General features: G+C 34.1%; 1 protein-coding gene across 14 annotated transcripts in view; it reads left to right on the top strand.

The window, feature by feature from the left end:
- LOC149780504 (adenylate cyclase type 2-like) overlaps nucleotides 1–13,587 on the top strand; it is a 263,000-nt gene that overhangs the window by 62,268 nt on the left and 187,145 nt on the right. For 8 of the 14 annotated variants that reach the window (XM_089937492.1, XM_089937494.1, XM_089937487.1 and 5 more), the window contains exons 1-2: nucleotides 5,395–5,529; nucleotides 6,429–6,526. The gene's annotated coding sequence lies outside the window, so the exon portion shown is untranslated. Of the gene's footprint in view, nucleotides 1–5,394; nucleotides 5,530–6,428; nucleotides 6,527–13,587 lie in introns of those variants that run through there. The other 6 variants (XM_089937491.1, XM_089937486.1, XM_089937489.1 and 3 more) reach the window with 1 other exon arrangement.

Raw genomic sequence — 13,587 nt, forward strand, 5'->3', positions numbered from 1 at the left:
AAGAATACTGTATTCACTTACATGCTTTTAAGAATACCATATTCACTCATGCATAAGTCACCCCCAGTTATAAACAGCATAGACCTGAACCTGCTCTCCCATGATGCAGAGATGATGACCACTTCAATTTGGATGGAACACATTCCAGACTTTAACATCACATTACACCATACTAACCACTTCTTTGAGATTATGATTTTATAGTCAGATACAATTTTAAATAAGGAAACTTGAGTTTGAACATTGGTATAGTTACTTGTCTGATTGTAATTCTTTTATGAAAGTGTATATCTATGAAATTTTGTCACAATAAATCAAATATTTGCCAGTCAGAAATCACATCAGATATGTGCCCTGATTCACCTAAGAAAGGTCATGAAAGATATTGAAACAGATGGCTGATGAGGAATAGACATCTGCAAAGACACATTTGCTCAAAAAGATTCCAAATAGGATACACAAGAGCTCCATAAATGAACTAATGTTCAGCAATGGTAGGGTTTCTCAACTAATTTCAACATGTAATGTGCGGGTAATGATTGGTGGTGTTTCTCAACAGACTTCAACATGTTATATGGTGGTAAAGATTTGTAGTGTTTCTCAACAGACTTCAACCTGTTATATGGTGGTAAAGATTTGTAGTGTTTCTCAACAGACTTCAGCATGTTATATGGTGGTAAAGATTTGTAGTGTTTCTCAACAGACTTCAGCCTGTTATATGGTGGTAAAGATTTGTAGTGTTTCTCAACAGACTTCAACCTGTTATATGGTGGTAAAGATTTGTAGTGTTTCTCAACAGACTTCAACCTGTTATACAGTGGTAAAGATTTGTAGTGTTTCTCAACAGACTTCAACCTGTTATATGGTGGTAAAGATTTGTAGTGTTTCTCAACAGACTTCAACATGTTATACGGTGGTAAAGATTTGTAGTGTTTCTCAACAGACTTCAACCTGTTATATGGTGGTAAAGATTTGTAGTGTTTCTCAACAGACTTCAACCTGTTATATGGTGGTAAAGATTTGTAGTGTTTCTCAACAGACTTCAACCTGTTATATGGTGGTAAAGATTTGTAGTGTTTCTCAACAGACTTCAACCTGTTATATGGTGGTAAAGATTTGTAGTGTTTCTCAACAGACTTCAACCTGTTATACGGTGGTAAAGATTTGTAGTGTTTCTCAACAGACTTCAACATGTTATATGGTGGTAAAGATTTGTAGTGTTTCTCAACAGACTTCAACCTGTTATATGGTGGTAAAGATTTGTAGTGTTTCTCAACAGACTTCAACCTGTTATATGGTGGTAAAGATTTGTAGTGTTTCTCAACAGACTTCAACCTGTTATATGGTGGTAAAGATTTGTAGTGTTTCTCAACAGACTTCAACCTGTTATATGGTGGTAAAGATTTGTAGTGTTTCTCAACAGACTTCAACATGTTATATGGTGGTAAAGATTATTGTGGGAAGTATGATTCAGTCAAGAAGCATTCCAAATCAACAAGCTTTAATTCTTAAAATAAATTGTATGATACAAATTTGATGTTCTGTGTTCAAATTTTTATTTTGAGAGTCAATTTTTGAAAGCTGATATTCTATTTCTGTTGGTAAGGGTTGATGTCTGTGTTTAATGCACCAACAGATCATGGTATCTATTTAATGCACCAACAGATCATGATCTCTGTTTAATGGCCTAAAAGATCAGGATATCTGTGTAATGCCCCAAAATATCTGGATCTCTGTTTAATGCACCAACAAATCTGGATCTATGTTTAATGGACCAGTGGATCTCTGTTTAATGCCCCAACAAATCTGGATCTCTTTAATGCTCCAACAGATCTGATCTCATTTTAATGCACCAACACATCAGGATCTCTGTTTATTGCACTTGCAGATCAAGCTCTCTGTTTAATGCACTGACACATCAGGATTTCTGCTTGATACACCAACAGATCAGAGTTTATAGTTGATGCACTGACAGATCATAGTATCTGTTTATTGCATCAGCAGATCAAGGTCTCTGCTTGATGGGACAATAGATCAGAGTTTCTGCCTAATGCACTGACAAATCAGGGTCTTGAATTTATGCCCCAACAGGTCAGGGTCTCTGCTTATTGCACCAACTGATCAGGGTCTCTGCATGATGTGACATTATATCAGGGTTTATGCCTAATGTACTAACACATTAGGATCTCTGCTTATGAGCCAACATATCATGGTCTCTGTTTAATGCACTAACAGATCAGGGTCTCTACTTAATATACTGATAGTTCAGGGTCTTTGCCTAATACACCAACAAAGTCAGGGTCTCTACTTAATACACTGATACTGGTCAAGGACTTTGCTTAATGCACAGTCAGGGTTTGTTCCTAATACACGGATAGGTCAGAGTCTTTACTTTGCACAAAGTCAGGGTCTCTGCGTAATACACTGATACTGGTCAGGGTCTTTGTGTAATGCACAAAGGCAAGGGTCTCTGCTTAATACACTGATAGGTCAGGGTCTCTGCATCCTATTCAACTTTGGACCTTAAGCAAACAGTACAGATCTTAAACAGCAAGTGTGTTATTGGACAACAAATCCTTGTCTAAGTTTTTTTGTCATCTGATATCTTAATTGGACAAATACTGTACTGTAATGCATTTCATTGTAATAACCTGCTTGACTTTGAAGGACAAATACAATCTCTGTTGGCACTAGAAACATGATTATGTTTTGTAATAATGTCATCAAAAGTTAATTATTTTTAGACATATTTAGAAATATTGCTGCTATTAATTTTATATTGCACTCAGATTAAATAAGTTTGAATAAAATTTTAATTTTTTTTTAACAATAATTTTAAGGGAGATTAATCATGGAGCACAACAAATTAAGTGGACATTTGTCATTGAGCTTGATGGATAAGCATTTTTTAAGATCTCATGTAGAATGATATGTCTTTCACTAATAATCCATCACAGTTCTGTCAAGGGATTGCTTAATTTTCAATCAATAACTGCAAATAGCACACGATTGCAGTCACACCCATAGACCGTACGAGCTTTTTTGATGGCATTCCATTTGATATTGTATTTTAACACAAATTTGTTATCATTATTCCTCCGCCGCTGAGGGGATTGTTTGAAGCTTACAAAAAAGTTGATTACAAGGTGAAGTTGATCCTAAATTAGAAATAGCACCCTTTGGACATCTAGTATGGTCAACATACAAGCAATCTAAAAAAAAACTTGTTATTGCTTCCACTCAGAACAAATAATGAAATTGACATAGATTTGTTAATAAAAGTGTTTTATATTATTTAGTTTGTCTTAAATAAAAAAGGACCTGATAAGACATACAGTAAAATATTATTGCTACTGAGCCTGAATGGTTAGTCGTATTGGCATGAAAGTTTTCACTAAAAATAGTATGATGTCTAGCTGGATCTACATGAAATAGTGTCCATCAGACACCTAATATGTCTACCACAATGTCAAGCTGGATCTAAATGAAATAGTGTCCATCAGACACCTAATATGTCTACCATGATGTCTAGCTGGATCTAAATGAAGTAGTGTCCCTCAAACACCTAATATGTTCACCATGATGTCTAGCTGGATCTAAATGAATCAGTGTCCCTCAACACCTAATATGTTTATCATGTTGTCTAGCTAGATCTAAATGAAGTAGTGTCCCTCAGACACCTAATATGTCTACCATGATGTCTAGCTGGATCTAAATTAAATAGTGTCCATCAAACACCCAGTATGTCTACCATGATGTCTAGCTGGATCTAAATAAAGAAGTGTCCCTCAGACACCTAATATGTCTACCATGATGGCCACTGAAAACATCTAGTTATTGCTATACCTCCAGAATGGATGGTCATATAGGTTTGGAATTTCACTGAAAGGCTTAAATTGTCAATTGGGTCCTGAATAAAAATAGTGCCAATCTGACATCCAGTAAGGCCAATGTGTTGCCCATCTAGGAAATCTTGCTAGCTGCTCCTCCCAAATGGATGTTCATGTCTACATGGGGTTTTCACTAAAAGAGATCTATCAAAACAATACAATAAAGTAAAAGAACATTAGGTCTTCATTATGGAACTGGACTAAATTTTGTGGATGACTTGCATTTGTGGCAAGGTGCATATTTATTTGGGGGGTAAAAAAGTCAAAGGTCAATATCACTAACTGCAAGAGGAAAAATCATTTCTTTACAGTAACTTTTGTTTCTAGATTAATATCCAGAGCAAAACTTAGTGGACTTCTTGCACATGGAGTAAGATAGATGCATATTCACTTTGACATCAAGGTCACCAGCTGAAAATGGTTTCTGAACAAACAAAGTTCTTAACCAAATTCTTCCTTCACCAAGGCTTTGGTTGGCTCAAATTTTGTGTGATGAAGCATCTTGTTTTTGAAGGTCAAAAAATGTCAAGGTCACTGACAGGAGCACAGATTGTTTGCATAACAAAATTAGTTCTAGATAATTTACATTGACCAAAGTTTAAAGAGAGCTTGCACAGAAGTTATGGAATTAACTTATTGTTCTTGGGGTCAAAAGATTCAAGGTCAAAGTCTTTGCTACTCAAAAGAAAATGGATTTTGCACAATGACGTTTGCTAAAAAGTAAAGTACAGTGATGAAACTTTGTGACTTGTTAGTAGTTAGGGTAACAAAGAAAGTATAGATTTCAGAGTCTGAAGGTCAAAGCCACAGGTACATTATCTCTCAAAAGAAAATAATGATTTCTGCACATTAACTTGAATTCAATACTCCATACCTTGACCAAAGGTAAAGGTCATTGATATCAGCAGTGCCTTTCAAAATCCATGCATGGAGAATTAATAAACACTGGGCAGGTGTAAGGTGTAGATACTTTTTGAGCCTCTTGCTATCTATTGGAAGGAAACAATATTTCAACACACTACAAATCTTAGGGGGCCCCGAGTGGCCGAGTGGTTTAAAGCGCTCTTCGTTACGGATCACTGCCATCTCACCTCTGTCTGTGTGGGTTCGAGTCTCAGATTCAGCTAATGTGGATATGTGAGAAAGCTTGCCAGTAGCTTCTCATGGGTTGGTGGTTCTTTCCGGGCTTTTCCTGGGTTCTTCCTCCACCATTAATACTGGCCGCCATGTATAGCCTATCGCGTGCTGAAAAATGGTGTTAAACCCTACAACAACAACAACAACAAATCTTAGAATATGTACAAGCAGGATATAAGGGAATGATCTCATTTAAGAACCATTAAAATAATTAATACAAAAATAATGTAAATAAAGGATGAAGCACATGTAAAGTTTAGTACGTGTGCACATATATGTGCCAAGGTCATTAAGCAAAGGTTACACAAATTTAAAACCATTAGAATTTTCTCTGCTTGATCCCATATGACTCTGAATTATGAATTACAAGAAATCTGACTACAGCATGAATAATGAACAAACAGATGACGTACTTTTTACCAGGAATTAATAATATGATTCACTGCTTGGTTGACTGTATGATGAGCATCTAACGACATAGTCAAGCCACATGCACATGATGGTATGTATTGTTTTTGCCATTGTAAGTTTTATTAAACAGTGCCCAATAATTTTGACACTCTTTATTCATGAGATTGACTTTTATGATTAGCAGTTTCATAATTTAGGTAAATTATTGGATTTACAAATTCTAGTTAGATATATTTTTCAACCAATGCATTGTATCGTTTGAGTTTTGTTCTATATGTTGGTTGACTGAGCAAATGTCTGTTGGCTGTTGTTCACCCTGGATTCAGCATTGATTATACATGGATGCATTAAAGACAAATATAGAGATGACAATGGCTTTATTAATAATGGTTCAGTAGTAAACTAGTATTTATCAGCTTTCTAAAGAGCCGACATCTATCAGACATAAGCTAAGATAAAAGTGCAGTGATTGACTATTGACAAAGCTGATATAACATTCACAAACAGAAACTCATGTCATCATTATTCATATAACGATAAATGCAGTGATACCAAATTTATTTAAGAATACAGCACATCTTATGAAATCAATCAATATAATCTTGTCCCGATCTTTCAAATGGAACAAATTAACACATTCACAAATCTGATAGCATAGTGATAGAGTTTTGTGTATAAAGGACATGTAATTCTGAAAGTCATGGTAACCTTTGACTGTTTTATGGTATTTTGTAAAATTACTTGTTAAACTTCTTTAACAGAGGTACCTGTTCATTTATTTTGTTTCTGCATGTACATGTATATACTTATTTTCCCTATTTGGCCTGAAGGTAACAAAGCTTATTTATCCATTTTCTTGATGTCATAAAACCGTATCATATTTACAAGCATATTTCTGTTTTAAGTTAAAACATTATCTCTTTGTAATATGCTTTTTTAACAAAGTCAAATATAGTTATTTGCATGTTTTTTTTTTTTGTGTAATTGCAGGTGGAATTATTCATTACGCAGTGAAAATGCTTTGATATAAAGTCATTCATCTGTGCCAGTTGATACTCTCTCCAAATCAGGTCAAATACAAATTTAAGGTGAGTTTCATATCGTTGCATTATTTAATCTCAGACTAATAGCATTGGTTAAAAAAAGCATGGATTTACTATTTCCATGACAGGTTCCTCTTTTTATATAAAAGTCACACACCTACATATTTAAATATTTATTTTGCAGCGTGATAAGGTTCCATACAGTATGATAATGTTCCATACAACATGATAATGATCCATACAGCCCTGAAAGTGATCAAAGTACATTTCTATTTCTGTCTCATATAATAAATTGCTCATTAGCTTTATTTCCATTAAAAGATTGTTCCTTTTAATGTTGGCAGATAGGAATAAGGCCAGGTAATCCTCCTTACAAACATGTACCCAGCTTACAATATACCAGTCAATCCACCTAGAATATTGCCCAACACTAAGGCACTTGAATTCTCTGAGCATGTACAGTTTCAGATTGAAATAATAGATTATTTGTAATCTGTTGGTATCCTACAGTTGTTTGGGTTTTGCACATTTAATAAAGATTATGGAAACAAATTAACAGTCATTAATTCCTTTAGATAATTGGAATGACTATTATTAAATTCCTCAAATGTCTTGTAAAATAATAAGGACAAGCAGCAGAAATTGTTGCTTTTTATTCTGGTGCGGTATGTACTTGCTTATAAGTCAGGTCAAAGTGCAAACAACAAAGATCCTGATATGCCACAGCATAATGCACCTGCAGATCTGGATGTATGTTTTTTTTCTTCTTCTACTTATTAACCATTACAAGCTGCACAGAACCAGATCTGCCAGCACATTATATGATGGTAGATCTGGGTTTGTGCAGTTGGACTGAACTTATACGTGAGTAAAGATGGTACATAAAAGGGTAGACGTTGCTCCATTGATAAAGCATGATGTGAAAAGACAGGATGTAAAGCAGGCATGAGGCACCCTCCAACACATTGTAAGAGATGGCTAATAGTGGAAACCTGTTTACCACAATGTGTATACTGGAATGATCCAACTTAGGTTTTTAGATTGATTTTAAAAAGTGCACTTTATATCAAGAAAGTTAAACCATATATGCGTTTACCCTTGTATGCACTTACCCTTGAACCCATTTACCCTTTCTATTGGTCTTTAAGTTTGTTTTGCTTTCTTTGCCTTTTTGGGGAGTATTTGTGACATGTTTATTTCCTAATTTTTATCTTGTGTTTCATGGTGTATATTAATTTTTGGTTGGAAGGGTTTTTCTTCCTGGCGATGTTTGCCAAGATTTTACTACAGTATTACCATTTTTATGCACCTAATGTTTGCTTATAACTATATAACCATGACTGTGCTGATGTGCTGTACATACATACATGCATGCATGCATACATACATACATACATGCATGCATACATGTACATACACATGCATACATACATACATACATACATGTACATACATACATACATACATGCACACACACACACACACACGCACGCACGCACGCACGCACGCACGCACACACACACACACACACACACACACACACACACACACACACACACACACACACACACACACACACACACACACACACACACACACACACACATACATACATACAATCTTCATTTTGAATTTTATAAAGAAATAGCTTACCTTAAAGTTCTGTGGGCCAGATGGTTTTGTTAGATTGTTTGGAGGCTGCAGGCAACAAATTAAAGACTATGTGGAAATTGAGTAAGCCATTTTTTAAAGTCATTCAGTGTATTTGGTCGATTGATGTTTGAGTTATGATCAATATATTTTTGTTTCTGCTAATGCAAGCAATCCATTAGCCAGATTAATCCACAAAGAAGTCATTTTAAGACATAAATCTGATAGCTCAAGATGAAATACAGACAAGAACAGTTGTATCAGTCAAAGCATAAGTGAATAATAACAAAATCTGCACTTTTAAGACATTCTGATTATATTGTACCATAATAGATTTGGTTACAATTATTGTGTTGGACTTGTTCCGTGTTGTTTTTGGAAGTAAATACGTGTATCATTTTATTGTACCTCACTGTGTGTTGGTTTGTGCATGTGTAAGAATGTATAACTCCTCTTATGCTGTTTGAAATTGACTGTTCAGAACTAGGAATATATTGTATCTACCAGACATGTAGGTGTTGATTGTTTTAGAATCCTGATCCATCCCATTGCAGTGGTATGTGTGTGTGTATGTGTCACTAGAACTTAAAACCCTGCATCATAAAACTTGACTTGTCTCTAAATCGTAATTGAAAATATTCAGATTGATCAGAAGGCTGTATTTATCATTATTCAGTAAGATTTCAAAGCCTTGAGTAATGTCTATTCCTTGAAAAAATGTGAAAAAGATTCATGGCAAAGGGGTCAGGACAACCAAGATGGCCATAGTTGCTTCAGATTTTTATAGAAGTTAGAAATGTATTGATCTTTCCTAGCAACCACACTCATTTTATGAATTCCCCATGCATGTGAAGATCTGCCCAAATCATAAATCTTCGTTTCTCTTGTTTTTTCTTTCTTTCTGTACAGTGCATCACAATTTAGAGCACATTTGTGAACCTGTAGAGAGAGTCACAAAACAATCAGTTCTGTGTTTGTAGTTTTTCACTGGTTTTGCATGCACAAATTTCTCATCTGGGTTATTCCAGTCTATAGTGGGAACCATGGAAACTCATTTGGTTGTGGGTTGAAAATGTAATCCAAGGTTGCAGGTTTGATATCTGTCCAGGTCAGCCTGGATTAACTCCTTCCATGTTTGCTTGGAAAAGGCACTTTACTTCAGTTTCCTGTCATGAAAGAGTGCTTAATGCATTGAAACTACCATTGCATCTTGTTCTGTTTGAATGGCACTTCTAACTCAGTATTGGTACTTGTAATACAGTATTGGCACTATTAACACACTATTGGTACTTGTAACACATTATTGGTACTTGTAACACAGTACTGGCACTATTAACAAAGTATTGGTACAGTACTTGTTATATGGTATTGGCACTATTAACACAGTATTGGTACTTGTAACAAAGTATTGGTACTATTAACATGGTATTGGTACATATAACACAGTATTGGCACTATTAACACAGTATTGGTACTTGTAACAAAGTATTGGCACTATTAACATGGTATTGGTACATATAACACAGTATTGGCACTATTAACACAGTATTGGTATTTGGTGATGTGTGAACCCAATTCATTTGCATGGCGAGAAATTCTTCCCACCCACCCCCAGGAATACTTAATTATGTGGACCCCTCCCAATAAGAAGAAGTTGTTTCATATTAATTTTGGGCCCTTATTGGGTCTGGTCCACCTACGTTCCCCACTCCACCCCCCACCCCCACTCACCCATGACAGATGTGGGGTTTGCTACACCACTGACCACATTTCATATCTAGTGTTATAGGTCCAGATAATAGTTCTTTTGGACTTTTAAAGAATCTTGTAGCTGGCACGAATTGCTATGTATACTCATCATAAATATGCTTGCAAATAATGTGTTCAAGTAATATGCCTATCACATGTCTTCATTTAGTCAAACATTTCCTTTGTTGAATACTGGGATAACATTTACATTCTGTAAATCCGAAGAGAGAATACCAATATCAACTTACATTTGAAAAGAACTGGACATTAACAGTTAAAGAGACAATACCAATATCAACTTACATTTGAAAAGAACTGGACATTAACAGTTAAAGAGGTTTTCCGATTTGCCACTGTACAAAGTTTGGGACTCTGAGGATGCTTTGTTTGATAAAATGGTGTGGGAAAATCACAAATAAAAAAAAAAATGAAAACATTCTTTATTTTAGGTTTTATAATTATGTGCAAACTGAATGACTGCTGGGTGTAGTATTATCAATAAATCATTTTCATTCTGGATATTAGTTCACGGAATTTGAAACTGAGAAAATGAAGAAGATTTATTACTCTTGTACTTGTTTCAGATTCATTAAGATTAATTAAGATGTAATTGTTAGTGTCAGTGTCTGATCAATGTTGTCTCTAAATATCTGTATTATATCATAAAGATTAAAACATATTTGCGCTTCATCTTACCACAGGAAGTTTATTTGTTTCCCCTAGGTATTGTTTGTACACAGAGTAGACTATAGTTAAGTCTAATTTATTCTGACATGGTACAAGTACATGCACATTTCCTGTCACATTATAAATTATGCTCTCATTAGACGCATTTCTTGTCATTCTTCTTTCCTCATGATAAATTGCACACTATTCAAGTTTCCATATTCAGCTTTCTTGTCATGAACTTTTAATACGGCTTGGTAATATTTCATTTCCTCGTAATGCAGTAGGTTCAATTCAGGGCATGATTTTTGTGTAATATAAAATATTAGCTGTCTGCAACTCCAAAACTTTTCTGCGAGTCTAAGGAACATGTTTTCTTTTTCACACACACACACACACTAACTAAATGTTACAGTTCAGATACTATATACACTCACTTATAAGTGGAATGCAATTGAAAACTCACAGACCCAGATCTGCCATCAATGGCATAATTCACTGACAGATCTGGTTCAATAGAACAAACAACATAGACCCTGATTTGCCAGTGATATAAAACACAGACAGATCTGAATCAACAGAACAAATAACATAGACCCTGATTTGCCAATGACTTAATGCACTGATAGATCTGGATCAATAGAACAAACAACACAGATCCTGATTTGCCAATTACTTAATGCACTGACAGATATGGGTCAATAGAACAAACAACATAGACCCTGATTTGCCAATGACTTAATGAACTGATAGATATTTGTCAATAATACAAAAAACAGACCCAGATTTGCCATTGACTTGATGCACTGACAGATATGGGTCAGTAATACATAAAACATACCCTGATTTGCCAATGACGTAATGCACTGACAGATATGGGTCAGTAGTACAAAAAACAGACCCTGTTTTGCCAGTGACAATGCACTGACAGATATAGGTCAATAGAACAAACAACATAGACCCTGATTTTCCAACAACTTAATGCACTGACAGATATAGGTGAATAGTACAAAAACAGACACTGATTTGCCAGTGGCCTAATGTACTGATAGATATGGGTCAATAGTACAAAAAACAGACCCTGATTTGTCAATGATGTAAGTAACAGCAGCATTAAAGACCAGCAAAAAAAATATATCCACTATGCAAATAAACAAAATACAAGTACATACATGACACATCACAAAGGGTGTACTATGAAAGCTATTAGTACAAATGTAATCACAAACACCAGTTTAACAACTTATACCAGAAAATCAGGGTGCTAAAATGTAAAATAACAAAAACAAAATGTAATTAGTAAAGGAACAGGATTTGAACTAATGATGCAAAGTAAAAAATAAACAAAAAGATGAAAAAAATAATCAACATCAACACAAAGCACATTTACACTGAGATCCTGGCCATGTTTGAATCAACCTTTGAAACTAGGCATTGTTCTTAATCAATAGGACATGCTGTTTCAGCTGCTGGAGACATCCTTAAATTTAAACATAAAATGCCTGCCATACCTTGTAGTCTGTATCATTTTTACTGTGGCCAAATTTTGTTGTCTGAAATTATATTTGTTCTCTTTTAATGTGGGCAGATTACCCAAGTGATTAGGTGTTTTCTTGCAAAGTATTTTTACATACTTCAGTTGCCATGCGGATGATCATGTATTTTAATTTATACATATGCAAAATGATGGATCTGCTTTTCATACGAGAGATTAATACAAGTTATTCAGATTATCAAAAACCAATTCTTTGTAAGTGCACTACACTGTCATTTTCCTATTTTGTCCAAATTTTCTTTGCTGCAGAAATAATAAATAAGTGGACAATAATTAGAAATTGACATGTGAGATATTAAATACATGATTATATTGTAAGGTATTAAGATATGTTCATATTGTAAGATATTAAATTATTAAATATATGCTTACATTGTAAGGTATTTTATATATATATATATATATATATATATATATATATATATATATATATATATATATATATATATATATATATATATATATATATATATGTATGTATGTATGTATGCTGTATCAATGATATACCATGACATGCATACATTTTTCATTAAAAGGAAAAGAGGCTGGCTGATTTCCTTTTAATGAAATTTTTTACGAGTGGTATATCATTCATACAGCATACATACTATACACATATTTTATTTATATCACATACAAATGCATATATTTGCCATTTGAATGGAGTTAGATTGAAAAAAGGTGACTGTGTATTGACTGGGTGAATAAACTTACATACCTGCTTAGTGTGTCTGCTACAGAATATAGTTCTATTTGTGCCTATTAACAATCACCTTTTCATATTAGTAACTTGCTTGTATTCATTTTTGAGTTTCTATTTTTATTCACAATGATTAAATCAATATAAGTTACACTTATGATTTATATATAATAATAATAATAATAATGAGGACTTTGTATAGCGCCTAATCTTTAGAAGCTCTAAGCGCTTTACAACATTAGTCAACACCTATAAGATAAAAAACATATAATGATACGATTACAAAAACAAACACCATGAAATTATAAAACATTAAAAAACATGCTCAGAATATTTTAAGGTAGGAAACATTATTAGAAAGATGGTTTCAATGAATAAAGTAGAGCACTAGGCCTATAGACACTTAGATTCTTGAATACTGTTTCTTATCATACAGGTCTAAGGAAATTAGCGTGGAATAGAATCTAAGCAAAATTACAAACCAACAAGAGGTAATTACAATATTTTAATATATTTAAAGTTGATTTAAGTCATTATTCTGCTTTAATTAACATTACTACCAACCATAAATTTGCTTCTCTCTCTCTGTCTCTTCCTTTGATCGGTTTGACCTAACATTTACCACATTTACTGTCAGTCTTCATAGATCCAGAGATGTTGTTGTATTACATAAGCAAAAATCCTCAATTTTCATCTTTTCAATGATTTTTGCCCTTATCTTGATATGATGGTCAATGGGGGGGGGGCAGCCTTTGGATATTTTAATATTTAATTAATAATAATCAA

This window comes from Sinohyriopsis cumingii, chromosome 16 (assembly GCF_028554795.1).
Source record: "Sinohyriopsis cumingii isolate HCF-2022 chromosome 16, ASM2855479v2, whole genome shotgun sequence".
NCBI lineage: Eukaryota > Metazoa > Mollusca > Bivalvia > Unionida > Unionidae > Sinohyriopsis > Sinohyriopsis cumingii.